Source organism: Eleginops maclovinus, chromosome 1 (assembly GCF_036324505.1).
Source record: "Eleginops maclovinus isolate JMC-PN-2008 ecotype Puerto Natales chromosome 1, JC_Emac_rtc_rv5, whole genome shotgun sequence".
NCBI lineage: Eukaryota > Metazoa > Chordata > Actinopteri > Perciformes > Eleginopidae > Eleginops > Eleginops maclovinus.
The window spans coordinates 18062012-18079678 of record NC_086349.1 but is presented as its reverse complement, the minus strand read 5'-3'; positions in this window follow the sequence as shown (position 1 = coordinate 18079678).

The following is a 17667-nucleotide window of genomic DNA, read 5'->3' as shown; positions in this document are numbered from 1 at the left end:
TCCAGTGCAGACTCCCACAGATAAGGTCCCAGGCTTAGAGGACAGGGTCGATTTTCTATTATGGAATTTCATAATAACCATCAACTGTCACAGCAAATCAAAGCATCACTTAAGGCAGTCTTAAAGCAGGGCAGGACCTCTGTTTTCATCCAGCAACCTGCTCCCCATCCCCAAAAATAATCATCCTCAATCCTCCCAAACACGGCAGACCCTCCAAGAGTCCAAGCTTTTCCTTTATCGCTCCCTCAGAAGAGAAAAAGGAGAGATGAGGAAGGTCAACTACCTGTCAACGGTAGATAAAGAAGGATAGAGTGAAGAAGAGCTCAATCGAAAAAGCTGAAAAACTTTTTATAAGAAAACTAAAGTGCTCTTAGGATCTATATTCCTAATTATTTGTTAGAGTCAATCTGTATTTGAAATGATTATTTTCAAGGATATTGTCTCAGCAGTTTATAGTCAAGTGTTACTATCCGTTATATGTTTCTGTGTGTAAAATCTTTGGGTCTGAGAGCAAAACTGAGAAAAAATCCAAGCCTCACTTATTCCTTAGCATTGCAGAGCAACGATGAGCTTACAGCACCTAATCCCTGTGTAATCTGTGTGTTTCTCTGCTGCGGAAACTGCCTCTGCACGAAGGTCCAACGGCCTTGCAAATCGGTTTTATTAAGAGTTTAACACTCAGCTAATATGCTTCATCAAGGTTGTTGGGTTGTGGTTGGATCAGATTTGATTAGACAGTGCCGCCTAGGCAAGAAAACAAAAAAAACAACTGAGAGTCTAATTTGAATGTTGCCGATTGGTGAATAGAAATCAAATTTTTCCACTTCAAAATAGTAAGAAATATATATTTTGAAATAAACTGAACTGGCCAAACTTTGACAGAGTACTTCATAATAGCGTAGGATCACTTCACTCATCATACAAAGTTGAGAAAATTGTTTTACGGAGCTTTTGAAGTCTCTAAAGTGTCAAGGTGAATGCAAACCAAGCCTTGCAGCTCTTAAAGGGGAGGTGCTGCTGAAGGGAACAGACACACTGAGAAGGTCAGAGTCTGACACCTCAGATCCCAGCTCCTCGTGTGAGGGCGGTTCCTCTGTGTTTTGAACTTGGGGGTTTCCAATCAGACAGATAGGTGTAGGGGCCCCATTTGACATGAGGGGCCCCGTTGCTGCTTCAAATCCTGGTGGGCCAACTGGCAGGGCTCTCAGGAAACCTAATTCAATTACCATAAGAGTCTTGGCTTGTATCCCTTCATCCTATTCTGTTAATGGACAATGCATGTACCATCTCATGCAAAGGACTTACAGCAAGGTGCTTTACTTTTAGAAGTGTTGTTTTTCAGAGTGTTTACTGGGTGTCTGTTTGAGTGTCTGAGCAAGCACCAGTGTGTTGTGTTGTGCGTGTTATTAGCTATAAAAGATACCAGCTATTATCTGTGACGCATCTCTGACCCTACGGCTGCAGTGTTTTGAGATAGTCGATGAAAAATAAGGAGTTCAAAACACATAATTGCTGAGGCAGTCTGTGTTGACATTACTTGAGCAAGAGGGTTATCTATGAACTAACAAAAACATGCATTAGAAGCTTGAGATCAGACACAAGTCATATCTGCTTTTCTTCTGGGAGACACCCTGAGAGAGCGACAGCAGCAAGAGAGAAGAAGAGCCGGGAGGAGGGTGAATGCAGGTATGAAAAGTCAATCAAAAGATCAGGGCGAAGGAAAAAAGTCATACTTCAACTAATGATTAGAGAAGTGTTTGCTTGTATGTTGAGAGTTTAACACAGCAACACAGCAAGTCTGAGTACATCTTCCACTCTGCACCATGAATAGGAGTCGAAAAAAGTGACTTACTCTTGTTTCAGGACTAAAGGTAAAACATGTTCATATTTAATTAAATTTTAACCTCTGGTTATTACCAGCGCACCTTAATGTTTTGCGGCTGATTGGTAAAAGGCACAACGACACAAATGACTCCAGTTTGAAATTAATCTCGTCTCTAGAAACACGAGCTACCGACAAAATGTTACCAGCAACAATACAGGGAGACACACATTAGTGGGTCGTATATATAGTAAAGAGCATTGAATCTGTTCTGGTGGCCAAACATCTACAGTATACATAGAAACCTAGACTCCTTTAATTTCCTTCAAATTAATAAGTCTACACAACAGCAATTAGAAATGACAGTTAATAAGCAAGCAGGGATAAATTCTCTATAGAGGTGAGGAAGTCATGAACAGCGGTTAAAATAAAATCATAATTAATTATGTGACATGTCATTGCTGTAAATACACATTGGGACTGTACCAGAATGCACACACCACTTACTAAATGTAAGAGTAAGTACGTTTTTCTTAGAGACAAGGGCAAAGGGAGAGCTAAACCGACAAACACCTTTGGACGTGTATGAGATCCAATTATGAGAGGTGGAGGGCAGCGTCCTGCTGCTCTCCCCAGGATAACAGTTCATGTTGTAGGGGATGAGCTGTGGGATTACCTGACCATGGGACTGGTTCCCAGACTGTAGGAAAGGCTATTAGCAACTGGGTAATCTTCCTAGGTGGACTACAAAATGCCAGCGCAGAATGCCTACTCAACTCGTTTTGGTGTGTGTGTGTGTGTGTGTGTGTGTGTGTGTGTGTGTGTGTGTGTGTGTGTGTGTGTGTGTGACCATCTATCCAGAGTTTCTGATTAGTATGCGTGGGTCATGAGGCTACTCTGACAGTAGGGCCTCTGAGAGCAGCAGTGCCATGAATTCTTTAGCATGAGCTTGCATGTACCCTTGCTCTCATCACGCTTGAGAGGACAAGTCCAGTCACACACACACACACACACACACACACACACACACACACACACACACACACACACACACACACACACACACACACACACACACACACACACACACACACACACACACACACACACACACACACACACACACACACACACACACACACACACACACACACACACACCTGCATTTGGCACATACATCTCTGCCTGCCAGCCTACTCTGTGTTAGCTGAAGGTCCCTCTGGCCTACATGCAAACACAGTCTGCATTTTACCATCAGCACACTCGACACATTTCCTTCTGACTCACAGAAGAGGAGCCAAATATACTCATGTCACTTACACACACGCACAAGCACACACACACACACACACAAACATATCTGAGGGAATTTTCAATCTCTTCTTCTCCCTTTCTCTCTCCCTCTCCGCCTGTGGAGAACACTGGCAGGAATCAGGGAGAAGAGCCGGGTTGCTAGGCGACAGGTTGTGGTTGCCATGGTGAATTTAAGTGGAACAGCTGGTCCAATCAGCATAAAGTGCGGGGAGGCGGGGGCAGGGCCAGGGAGGCTCATGCCAACACAGACAGACAGGAAGGAGAGGCTGCTGAGGCATGCAGGAGATGAGAGGAGAGGAGAGGAGAGGAGAGGAGAGGAGAGGAGAGGAGAGGAGAGGAGAGGAGAGGAGAGGAGAGGAGAGGAGGAGAAGTAGGCTAATGAGCGTAAAAAACAAAATGATAAGAGAACACTAAAAAAGGAAGGATGAGGTAAAAGAAGTAGGAGGTCAGAAGGACAGGAATAGACTCAATGAGAAAAACCTTGGCTGGTCAGATGAAGGGATTTTAACCAAAACTAGGAGAAAAGATGACAAGAAGAGGAAAACAAAAGTAGGTTGGGAAATGTTCAAGGGATCTATGGTCACTAATAGATTCATGAATTCAGAGAATATTTATCCCATTAGTGCAACAACAAACACTGCATCAAATGTATCTGGTGAAATATATGTTATGACTGCTTCGCACAGCAAGCATAACATCTAAAGCTTGAGCGACGGTAATCAGAACCTGATAGAAAAACATTTAAAGGCACAACACAGACTGGAGCAGGAAAACAACACAGACACCATTAGAAGCAGCTAATGACGACGTGGTGATAACATGGTGATAATGATAATAGGGTGGGAAAATGTGAGTCTGGGTGTGTGTGTGTGTGGGGGGGGGGGGGTTCACAGTCACACTTGATTGTGTATGTTGTTGTTTTTCTCAAATATGGTTTCAGGGGATGACAAGTCAGGTCAGGGTGTGTTATCAGTCAAGTGAATGTTTTTTTTATTGCCTTGGTTTGCCTTTACATGCACTTTGATGCTTGTAAAACACTAAATGTTAACTAAAAAGTCCTATCTTATGCCATAAATCCGAAATTCATTTTAATGTAGATAAAAAGGCAGAAAAGAAAACAAATTACATAAATAAGTAAATCAATGAAAACATATAGATATCAACTATTGGTACTGTTATTTTAAAAAACAGCCCAAATAATTATTTAAAATAATACGTTGAAAATACATTTCTATTTATACACGTAATAATTATAATCAAGATATCAGTCAAGTGAATTGGTAAGCTGTGTTAAAGTGATGATGGGAGGATAGAGTAACAGTCGATGCCATCAGAAAAGTCCTTGAGATTGATGTCCAAAGAGAAAGTACATTAACATACCTTATCCAGTCTTTATTTCATTGTGACATTTATTCATTCATGATGTCAATATGCATGTGTTTATGGGTGCCATTTTTTTCACTTCATTACTTTGTTGAAAAAGACCACTGCAAACTAAAGTTAAACTACACATCAGATAGACTTGACAGGCTCCCTGGAGACAGTCATTTCTGATTTTGCTTATCTGGTAAATGTTCAGGAAAAGGTCCATTTCCCGGTCCCCCACAAGCACTGCCTGCTGTCTGATACTTTATCAGTTATTGGTTTCACACTTTATCAGGCTTCTGAGATTTAACCCCCCCCCCCCACACACACACACACACACACACACACACACACACACAACAAGATTTGAAATTGAGCAGATGATTGTATTGACGTCAGCACACATATACATACTCAGCAGACTTACATACCTGCATGCACTATTTTTTACTGTGCAAAATGCCCTATAATGAAGTCAAGAACCCTTCCTTTACACACAAAAAAAACCTGACATATAATATGAATGTTCTCTGGACACATAAGCCAAGACACACATGTCTTCTTCAAGGAGGACACACTCTCGGGGCGTCTCGCATGAGCAAGCACAGAGGGAAGCGAGATGAACATAGGCTGCCACTGCTGTAACCAATCATGGCAGCCACTTATCCTGCTCGTTCCCCCCCAACAGCAAAATTATTTTGGAGTCATAGAATTTACACATCTTTCCCAGAAGAGGATAAGAATTTGAATGTAGGAAGAAAGGCTGCTTGGACAGAGCACCTAGGAGAGACGGTTGCACAGAATAGAAAGAATACACTATGGTTATTAATTGAAATACATTTTTCACAATGTAAAAACATGTGAGTAATGATCAGTGGTACATTAAGGCTCAGCTGATGAATAGAAAAGCCATAAGAGCTTGTCGATTCGCAATATGTCCATTCACACAAAGCTCTCACTCTGTCGCACCTTCCTCCTGTCACTCACACAAAGCATGCTGGGAGGCATGGTTTCCAGGGCAACCGAGAGGCACCTTTCCTTGACGACAGTTCACAACGCAGAGAAGGAGGACATTAGCTTGCACCTCAGGTGTGGCAACATCGGTGCCTATAGCTCGACCATGAGCAGAACAAAGCTGCTGTGACCACTTTGGTGGAGAGGAAAACACATAGAGCAGCGGGGAAATGGAAGTGAGTGAAAATGACAGCCGAGCAAACATGTGGATGAAACGGCAGATGAAATGGGAACTGACATTACCAACAAGCAATTGCTCCTTGGTGAACTTTGCGGTTTCTGGTTTAACAGCTAGTTAGGATCCTCCAGAGCTCGCTGTGAAAGAGGACCTACAGGGAGTCAAAACAGCTCTCTGGGTATCTCCTTGCGGTGATAAATGAACTAAGCTGCTTCACACTTATAGTGTGAATTAAAATTTCACACACACATTCTCCCTCAAAAGACACTCAAACACTGTCCTAAATATGCAATGACACACTTCTATATCCCCCTACAGGCTCCAAAATACATTTTCAAAGAAACTCTCAATCTGCTTAACACATTTTACACACCACACACACACGGCCATAGCTGCACACACAGATGTGCACAAAAGGACATATTCAGACCCAGAGCACACAGATCAATGAAAGAAATGGGGAGACTTTGTTATATCGTGTTACTCCTAGTGAAGGCCAAACCATGACATTCATGAAGAGACAGAAGCAGGGATGGGTGTGTCGAGTGTGCTGGAAACACACCGGATTCACAGAGAAGACAAAACACACTTACTCTCACATCTCAAAAGAAACACACAAGTGAAGGGAGAGCAAGCGAGTGAAGAAAATAGGCGTGTGTGTGCGAGTGAGAAGGATACTGAGTGCATAGAGAATTGAGTGCAGTTAGTAGTGTTTCCCCCTCGGCTGAGGCATTAACAAGCCTATAATGGACCCTCTTAAAAAGCCGACTAGGATCTCCTCCAAAACTAACTGATTTAGAGTGGCCAGGGCCCCCATGGGCAGTGGCCAAGTCCCCCTCTGTCCCTCCCCAGCACAGCCATAGCCAGCCCCGGTGGCAGGCGGCACAGACACACATTGTGTTTGTCTACTGAACCACAAGCAATAGCAGTTTATAACACAATAAAACACCATGAGGAGGCATTAATTGGATATAATAGCCAGAGAATGATTTAGATGATTTAACACCTTTTTTCCAAGACAAGTACATAAAAGAGGGAGAAAAAAGGAAGAGGGGAATAAAAGGGAATTAGAAATGGACTTACACACTGCTTCCGACTTCAAATGTCTACAGACGGTGACACAAATACGGTACACAAATGCACATGTAAACACAAATCCACCTGTATAGTGTTTATCATTAATGTAAAGCTAACTATACCTTATTGAGACTTGAGATAAGACAAATCTAATTTAAGTTTATAAACTATAGGCAAATTATGCTTGTGGTATGTTAGAGTGCAATAATGGAGTCTGAAGTGAATGATCATTAAATCAAAAAATGTAATAACAGCATGTTGCATTGAAATTCAAACCAGTGTAATATATATATTTATCTAATTTAGTAACCCCTTGAACTCATGACAATAATCAGTCCATCACACATGAAGATGATGCTGATAAGATATGACAAGCTAGCTGGTAGAAAAAAACACACCCACGTAACCTCTTTATCAAACATCAATGTTTCAAAAGCAGCGTTTTATTGACAATATGAGACTCTGGAAAATAACGGACTTGGGCTTCTTGCAGTAAATTATCCTTGAGACGCGCTCGCTAACCCTTCAAGATATTCCGTCACCTTATCTCCTCCTCACCTCCCTGTCTGTCCCCTCCACACGGAGCTGAAAGGGAGCTCGGCCTTGCATGTATGTACATAATTGGCACTTTACTGTCATATCAAATTCATATCAGCGCAGGGTCTTGGGCTGGGAAGAACAATGAGGGCCAGACAAAAGCGTGGCTCGGTGCTCTGAGAGTCGCCCTGATAACCGCAGCATAGGCCGGTCAATAAAACCAATCATCTCTAATCTTCTTATGGGGGACTAAACAGTTCCCCCAGATACTCCACAATGCCCACTAGACACAATGCACGCCACACTGTACCAATATACGGGCCGCACCAACAGGGAGGAAAACAATGGCTGATCCATCACCTCGGTGTACGACCTCATCAACCTTATCTCACGCTGCATTAATGTCATCCAAACATATTGAGTTCTAGAGGATATGAACTTAAGGGATGTATAGTAACATTTAGAAGACTGTTTAATATAGGATGTGATGTAGTTTTTGAAAATGTCATTTCTGTAAATAATGTTTCAAGCTGCGAATTTTTACAATGAATCTAAAAATGGCTGTGTGTATTGGACTTGCAAAACAATTGATTACCCGTCAGTTTATTTTGGAGCTGAAGAGTTTTGAGGATAAAATCCATTACCACATTTTCTGAAGGCTGCACCCTCACATTGTCTGCCCTTGGTTACAGTGATGAAGAACGGTGTACAGAAACATCTCCAGGCCCCCATTCCGCTGTTTCTCTGGATGCATCTCCCACAATACACAACAGAGATGATTGAAGGTCAGAACCATCATTTTTTAGCATTTGGCTTTAAACCATCACATACAGAACCACCGCTGTACATTTCAATATAACAGCAATTCCTAAATGTCTATAATCTTGCCGTTTAAACATAAATACACACAAAAAAAATGATGCAATAAATTATATGTGTTTGATCACATTTCCATAATGATCCTCTGTCAGGCCGTGGAGTTGCCCCAGACTTGAATACAGCTGTATGCAAAACCTCTCTGAAGCTCCAACGCCCAAACCTCTCGACTGAGGCCTACCCAATCTGCAAAAAAAAAAAAAAGGTGGGGGATGGGAGAGGTCACCGGGGTGAGGCTATATGGCTAGTGTAGCACATCCATTAAAAAAAAAAAAAAAGATGTATGTAATTTCATATGTTCTGCAAAGCCCAGAATATAAGTTATACAGGGAAGAAGAAAGATTTTCAAAAACACGAATGAAAAAAAACAAATCAACATAAATGGAGGCAAAAATTATAAAAGAATTATAACCCTTTATTGTTTATTTACAATTTGTCATATTTTAATGTACCATATAATGGATGATTACCTACTTGCTCCATTTATCCGTGTCCTTTCTTCCTCAATCTTCCTCTCTCCTCCGCTCACTCTCTAATGATGTTTGGCTGAGGTGCGGGTTAATTGCAGGGTTAACTGACGGCGTGGAGGAACGGTGTACTGTGAATTTGAGACGAAAGCGAGGTTTAGTCACAGTGTTTGGATGGGAAAAGGCTGTGCATAAGATTTTATTTAATTATTGCAAGTTTTCATGCAGTGTGTGTTTGCGTGTGGTAGAGCCAGAAAGGGTAAAAGAAGGACTTTGTGCTACTCCACATGCACTTATAAAACAGCATCAGCTGGACATGAATGAGCGGCAGTAAGAGCAGCGCTTTGAAGGGAGGTTAAACGTGCGCCTTTGTTTTCATGTGAACGGCTGACATGCAGGATTTGTGTAAAAGTCACCTCAGCAGTGGTGTCACCTCTGCTCTCTGTCTCAGTGAAATACAGAAAAAAAACGGTTTGCTGGCAATATATTACACTCATTTGACTTGATTTACAACAGTTAGCAATGAATATCTAGGCAGTTATTCAGTGCATCCTGTTAGGGAGTATTTCTGTTCGACCTAGCTGCTCGGACTGGAGTACATGACTTCAGTATGTACAGACCAGACTGGGGTCAGTTTTTGACTTCTTATAAATCAACTGTGCCGTTCATTCACACAACTGTCAATACACACATGAACAATATGTGTTATCTGCAGCACAACTCCAATCTAAATCTTCATACAACAATTAATTCCAGGAGGTATCGATTTGTGCCTTCAACCTATTGTCAGTGAATACACACATATTCAGATCAAATATGCATACATACCAACTCACAAACAATTATGAAGAGTCATACACAGATCTGAGTCGAAACAATCTTTCAAACGTACAATAGACATGCAGAAACAGACAAGATAATGACCCTTTTCTACTGGCTGCGTCACAAACAAATCAATGCAAACACCTCATGACATTTATCAGAGTGAGTCAAGGACCTCCACATTAGTGCTGATGTTTACCTTGCTGGTCAAGTGGCTCAACATTATTGATATTTTAGTCCACAAGCAAAGGACAGAAGTCACTCGTCTTTGCAACATCCAAATTAGCAATTGCTAAAGATCCTGTGTATGGAATAATAATTTCAGGAATTGTGCTTTTGGGTTTAAAAACTGCCTGTGTGAATGCGAATGTGTTTGTGAGTCCATGATTGGAAGAGGTGTGTGTGTGTGTGTGTGTGTGTGTGTGTGTGTGTGTGTGTGTGTGTGTGTGTGTGTGTGTGTGTGTGTGTGTGTGTGTGTGTGTGTGTGTGTGTGTGTGTACATTTTGAAGTGACAGTATACTGTATCTCTGAACCATTGTGCAGTGCATTTTTTCTCATTGTGAAACGATGAACTGTGACATCTAGGATTTCAGGTTTTCTGATTCGTGAGGCTAACATACAAACACAGTGTTTTCCTCAACGCAAAAATAATACTTTAAGAACTACTTTGATCTCATGACGCACACGCATTTCATTCTTTGCATTTAAATGTGTGAGGGTGTGACTTAATGTGAGTATGTATACATTGTTTTAATGTTTTATCACTTGAATGTAGCTTTTTGCAAGGTGTGAAAATTATATTGTACTAAATGAAATTGCAATACTAAAATGTCTTACTGTACAAAAATCTGAAAGGTTAAAATAAATAATTACTACCTAAAAAGTTGTGTGATATTGCTGCATCAATCAAAGCTTACCTGTGACCATGTGGACCACATAGGCTTTACTTAAGAAATATATAAATTATGGTAAGAGCATGTTTAACACATTGTATCCAACGTACAGTAAAGTTTTCCTCAAACTTTCCAACTCACTGTGCTTACTGTGTCTGCAAAATGTGTGTACAGGACTTGGTAATAGCATATTTGCATGGTTTAATATAGGCTAGTGTTTGTTATATCTTGCCATATATTACCATTTCTCCTTGGAGGGGCCCCTTGCATTCAAATCAGCGGCCGGCTGCCTGATCGTAGAGGACAGCTTACTAGGCCCCTTGAATTGTTCACCAGGAACAATGGATTCCTTTGTCAACGTGTTTCTCTTTCTCTCCCTGGACAATACTGGAGGGTCCTTCTGGCTCTTTGCACTTAAGAAATGTTTGCAAAATTACACCTCTTTATATGCCTCTCAAAACAAGTAGCAGTAGCCAGTATAAAAGTGTGGGCGGTTTAGGGGAGAAAATGCACCGGAGATTCCTTCCTTTTCTCTTTGATAAACTTCAGTCAATGTTTTAAAGGTAATTTCCTGCATTTAAGAATGGCTTGCCAATACCTTTTTTCCCTGGGGCTCTTCACTAATTCAAAAATGTTTCAAGCCTGTTAATTTGCAAGTAATGCTAACTATAAAAAGGGGGGGGGAAATTGCATCAACAAAACATGCATATTTTATAAGCACTACATGAAGAAAAATCTGACTAATAAAAACTTTAAAAAATATCTAAGATGTTAAAATAACATTTTAAAAATGTATACCATTAATGCATTGATCTCTCAAACTTTTCTGATCACGTGGTGATTGTGAATTATTATCAGAGTGTGTTTGCTGTCCTGTTTTAAACTATAAACTGTGTATCTGCATAACGAGCTTATAGCGCGGTGCTGCCCACCGGGCCGCAGCGCTGACCTCTCCCTCGTCCCGATGAATGGGCCCATAAGCAGATACCCAGCTGTGCCTAGTCGGGCCTTCAACAGCATTTCGGAAATCGGTATGATTTCCCTGGGAAAGTAGACTCTCCACACCGGGACATTTTCTCGAATAATATACATCGTTTTTTTCCTTTTTTTAAAAATTATTATTATTATTTTGTGTTGTTGTATAATTATTTGTAGGCTATGTTCAAATCAAGTATCCAAATTGATTCAGACAGGATTATTTTTCATAAATACTTGACAGAGCGAGCGAACTGAAATGAGTTGAGATGTTGATGTTTTTTTTGTGTTTACAGTATGCACCAGCAGTAGCACTATATATAAAAAAATGTAAACGTTATAAAGACACGGATTCAAATTCTTCTTCTAGTTTTCTAATGGTTTGGTCATTTTTAAGCGACATTTTCTGTGAATGTTTTTTTATTATAAAGGGCAAATGTACCGCTATGTTTTTAAATGTATTGCTTTAAATTAACTACTTATACAGCACATCCATCGTGTGATTTCCCCTGATATTTGTTTAATGTACGGAGTCCTGTATGAGTCTCACCCTGCAGCTTACCTTTCTATGTGCACCATGTTTCTAGTCAGATGTTTGCGCTAACTTTGCGTTGTTGCGCATTTTTTTTGGCACACCGAAAGAAATGTTTTTCGCATGCTACTTCACCTGACCTTATTTTTTAAACCGTCAGCCAAGCTTCACCTGTAGTAAAGAAGGACCGAGGCTTGCATAGATATTTGGCTAAAAATATATACAATAACAACATTTATATATTTTTTACATATTTTGAAACGCTTTCTGTGATATTGAACATTAAACTACACTGTGGCACGTTCCTTAAAGTAATTCAAACGCCCAGGAATATTTTCCAAGCGTACCTCTAAAGACCAGGGTCCGCAGCCCGCACAACTGGGGCCGACTCTCCTCTCTCTTTTGTTGGGGCTATTGTGGGGGGCTGTGTGTTGGGATTGGGGGTGTAATGAGGGGGCTGCGACCCCCCGATGGGGGTGCATTTGCTGTCCAAAGACCGTTAGACAGTGGCTGAATGAATGGGGCCTGAATGTCATTGTAATGCACAGGGACAACTCCCCCTTCATTCAGCTTAAGATGTGGAGGCCGCTCAGCTCGGCAGAGGGAGAAAAGGCTCCCGCAATTCAATTCCCAAGCTCGCTCTCTCTCTCTCTCTGCTTCATCCTGCATGTGGAGACACACGGGATCTATTTTCACTAAAGTTAGGCGTTTTGCCGCTGCGTTTTTTTGCCCAGATGAAGGCCTGCGGTTGCACAAAATGGAAGGAAGATGTGATGGAGCCACAGTCAGGTGCATAGATGGAGGATACCCGCAACGACGAGAGTAAGACAAAACAAAGGATTTTGAGTCCAAGCCAGCGTGGATTTATCAGTATAGGCTATATTTGGATTGAGGACGCTTCTCCTGTAGCAGGTGGCCGCTCTGCAGGCTGGGTTATTACAGTTTCCTCATCTTTGTCAACGGGGAACCAATAGACCAATAGGCCTAACAAATGACTTGCATTAGTCAATTGACTTGCATTCATGTAAATGCAGGACGCTCGTTTTGAGATGTAGATTGCGACAAAGGCTATAATGAGACAATAGGCACGCCTGTTAAAATAGTTAATAATTGCATTTGTTTGAAAAACAGCACATTTGCGATTCTATAGGCTCAGTTATCGAGAGTGAAGGGCAGCGGTTTCATCCTAAACACCGCTGACGGTCCCTCCTCTCCATTTCTTTGTTCAGCCAACAGTGGGAGGTAGGCACAAGAAGGAGGGAGAAATGTTTGAAAACCCAGTGACATTTTCTTCCGGTACAGAAATCGATATATATATTCCTGTGGGATTTTATTGAAATGGCATTAAAATGCATTTTTAGAATATATTTAGATTTATTATAACTTAACTTTTCAAGTAAAATATAAAATGTAGGTTAAATTACGATGGGTGGCTGGAAACTGCAGGCCCACATTTGGGTCTACTTGCAGAAACATATTTTTGAAGTATACATTTAAATTAACATATTTGAATCATAATTTGAAATGATTTGAAACCAAAATGGGTATTTGAACCCAGACAGGGAAACCCCAAATACTTGCTTTGCCAATTTCTGAAAAATAAATACAGAAATGCATTGGTAAGAGATAATAAATATACAGGCCGGATATAGGTCATAGCACTAACACCTTAAGTTAACACTTTTAAAAGCAGGTAAATTACTTTGTTAGTCAGATCCCACAAGGGGATTCAAATAAACTATATTTATTAAAACCAATCATATAATAAAACTATAAGGAATTCTCTCCAACAGTGAAGCTGCATGCTATACACTACAGAATGTACACATACAGTTCATACTGTGTAGCTTAAAAATGCACCACATTAATAGTATATTTCCATCTTGCGCTTTTACTCAAAATATGTAATGATGCACACTACAGCAGCATATGGCTTTAGCCCTGACCATCTGGGATCACAGGCCTCAGAAGACTACAGTCACTAATCTTTAGATCCCTGTCAATTTAGATGTTGCAGAAATGCAGAAAGCTGAGCTGTTAAGGGCCTGTTTGCACCAGTGGTGTTGCGAAGAGTTAAAACATTTACAACAACCAAATGAAAAAACGTTGGTAAATATGCAATAGAATTTATTCACCTTGTGGGCACCTTTACTCCTTGGTACAATTTCAGCGTAAAGGCCAATGGCTATGCCTTGTGTTTGTGTCACAATGGTCACAAAGTGCAGGTCACAGTTTAACCTGTCCACCCTTTATTTACCACATGCCTGCAACATTTGTAGCAGCAATAAGCTCATGCACCTGCCAAGGCAAAACCTTCAAGGTGTTCATATTCGGTTGCATATAAGTGACAGTGGAACAGCAATAAGTGTGGTTAAATTGCATGCGATATTGTATTTGTTAGTAAATGGCAACCGGCTAAAACCGTTATCTGTAAACAGTAGTCTGGCCTGGTGCATGCATGCATGACGCGCTGCAGAAAGTCAGGCCGGTGGTTTCAAGGACATTTGAGGCTGATGAGGATTTGGTTTTAATGGGGGGAGGTGAGGAGAAGAAGAGGGGGGGGGGGGGGGGGCTTGGGCCCCGGGCCATGACGTCATTGTGCGCCCATGTAATCCTTTGCGCTGAAGCCCAATCAGCAGAGACTCGCAATTGTCTAGGATGGGAAGAGAGGGGCGCTCTAATCCGGGAGACAGTGGATCACACAGCCTGAAAGAGAGAGAGCAGAGCGAGAGAGGCGGCATGCATCCAGGGCTGGATTGTGCCCGAAATGGGTCAGATTAAAAAGAAGGAACCCACTGGCTTTTGGTGGAGAGAGGACCTTCCGAAGACGAAGAAACCATTTTTTTCCCTCTCACCTCAAGCACGAGAAATCAGCCTCCCGACTAAACGAGCTTTAGGGATACGCTAGAGAGCTGTGTGGCGCATAGAAGAACGACTAGCATTTTGTTTCTCCAGATGTGCAGTAGCCTAATGTAAAATATGTAGTTTGTCAGCTGCATTAGAGGAGAGGAGAGAAGAGGCATCCCGCGTTTTGTCCGAGGGCGTTGATCGTGGACATTTCGGGGAACTGCATTCAAGCCAAGTTAAATGGAAAATACAGTACTCTTCGCAGTGGGATGTATGACTTCAAAGAAATAGCTTTGTGACGTTCTGCCATCGCTGCTTTCTTCTCTTTTCACTGTTGTCTTGGTGTTTCAGGTCAGGCTAATGTTGAAAATTGAGATGTTTTAAGAAAGGACAAAGCGAGAGCCTGTGTAGCTTCAGCTGTCATTCTGTGCCAGGTAACCTGCTGAGAGATGCGTAAAAGACGCACAACCACAGAATTACAGTGCTATGCTTACAACAGGGTTCTTTTTTAAAAAAAGCTTTGCTTCCCATACTTCGATTGTGGGCTGTAGGCTGATTGGTTTTAACGCAGCCGTGGCGCAGTGATATCAATAATTATTTTCGATTAACCAAAGAGGCGCAGGGGAAGAATGTGGTCGCGCGCATTTCTACTGGTGTAGGGTATAAATCGGCTTTAGATTGAAATGTCTACATGCGTGTGTGGGCACAAATGTGTTGCAAAATCGGCTTTAGATTTGTGTACACCAGTGTGTGAGCATGACTGAGCGCGCGTGCGCAAAGACACTGTACTTAAATTGCAGCCATACAGCGTTGTGTGTGTGTGTGTGTGTGTGTGTGTGTGTGTGTGTGTGTGTGTGTGTGTCCTCGGTGGCATATGCTGCAGGTTTGAGCGCGTGCAGTCAGGAAGGGTTGGAGGCTCTGGCTTCACTCTGCAGCCATCAGCAGGCTGAGGATGGGGATTCTTCAAGGGTTGTCACTCTGCGTGTTCACAGCGGACCTTGATTTAATGTCCATACAATTAAGGCACGCGGTGAATGCCAAGAGAGGAATCTACAGCTTCACGTTTTTAACTCCTTTATCAGCAGCATCAGTAGTTTACTACTCTGACCCTCAATGTTGCAGAAACAGGCCTGGCTGCAACCAGCAGCAGGATAAAGCTGACTGCTGTATTGTCACCCATGTGTGTGTGTGTGTGTGTGTGTGTGTGTGTGTGTGTGTGTGTGTGTGTGTGTGTGTGTGTGTGTGTGTGTGTGTGTGTGGTTTCTGTACTGGGTGAGCGCAATGCGTACTTTGATATGATATTACAGCATGTACCAGGTTACCGTTAGCTCAATTTACCATCTCGTATTTAGTCAGAAATGATTGTTTTTAAATGTTTTATCCAAACAGTGTAAAACGCCTCCCACAGAAAACGATGAAGGTTTGCGAAAACAATTGTACTTTCGCCAAATGGGGTCAATGGCCATATGGGGTTTAACACATCTTTCGGCAGTCGCTTACATTTTGAATTGACTATTTTTTGTAACGATTTTAACCCGGCGAAATGTTTGCTTTATTTTAAGAACGTTTCATATCTTCGGAGTAAACATCTGTTTATGGTCATGCACGAGGTCAAAACATTTATCATTGGGATAGTAATATGAAATATAATCAATATTCATGCTACTAAAGCAAATAAGACAGGCAAAGTGCGATGACTGAAATATCTTCATTAATGCATTGATGCTAAATCCTCAGGCTGTGCGCAGTCCCTCTAGTAGTCTATTAAAATCCCATTATGGAAGTTTAAATATTTTACAAAACGTGACAGAGGTCAACATCAGTTGAGTATCAGTTATAATAAATTATGTTATCAGCTAAAGTAGGCCAACAGTCTACCACACCTTCACAGTGTGGCTCCAACCTCAGGCCTTCACACTGACGGTGCCTGCAGTGTTTAGTCTGAAGCAGTCAACGTATAGACATGTCAGTGATTCAATGCCACCTACAGGCGTCCTTCTGACACCGCGTGTTAGAAGCAGTAGCCCAGTAAAGGCCGTAGGACTCCAAATAAGATTAAATAAACCATAAAAGGTAATCAATAGATGCAGGCTTTCATTTTAGTTATTTAGTCAACACTAAAATAGAATTTTCCATCAAATACTGGTTAAATGAAACTTAGAGCATTTTGGTTTTCAACCAGTTTTCAAATCGTATTTTGAGAAAGTACCAATAAACTAAATATAATCAAATGAATCAGAAATTGGAGAAGGAAAGAGTACTATTTTTGCATTCTTTCACTGAGTGCATTAAAAGTTAGTTATTGTCAATGCAAATGTAACTTGAACATGTTCTCCCATATTTAAAGTGCAAATGGACCTTTTATAAATAACCTAATTTAATGGATTGTAAATCAAGAATTAAATTTAGCAAAATACAAACATTATTATAGGGTCTTTGTAAGTCATATCTATGCTTTACACCGTTTTTTCTCCAGATTGATATGATACTGCAGCAGAGAGCCTGAATGTGATTGTGTTTATTTTGTGGGAAATAAGTTTAATGCATGCTTGACTTTGTAATGATTTGACACCAAATAAAGCTTGAGCTGCACTGAGTTTTCTGCTTGTGATTCTCCTGTGATTATTTGATGTTTACATGTCCTTTTCACCATAAATGAAGTATTTGCAGAACTACATGTGTTAATTATTCTCACAAATTGAAAATTAAAATTGTTTAAATGCTATGAGGAAGACTTGTAGCAGGTATGACAAACTTGTGATCAAAGAGGACATACTCTTTAGGAAGTATATGAACCATGGTCAGTCTATTTTTAGTTTACACACATATATGTTCAAAACAGAAAAAAAACTCCACCACCATTTTATATAGTACCACCTTCAGTGTTTTTACACCAGAGTTTCCTTAACTTCATTAGGTGACTTGAACATCCCACTAGCAGGTCCCCC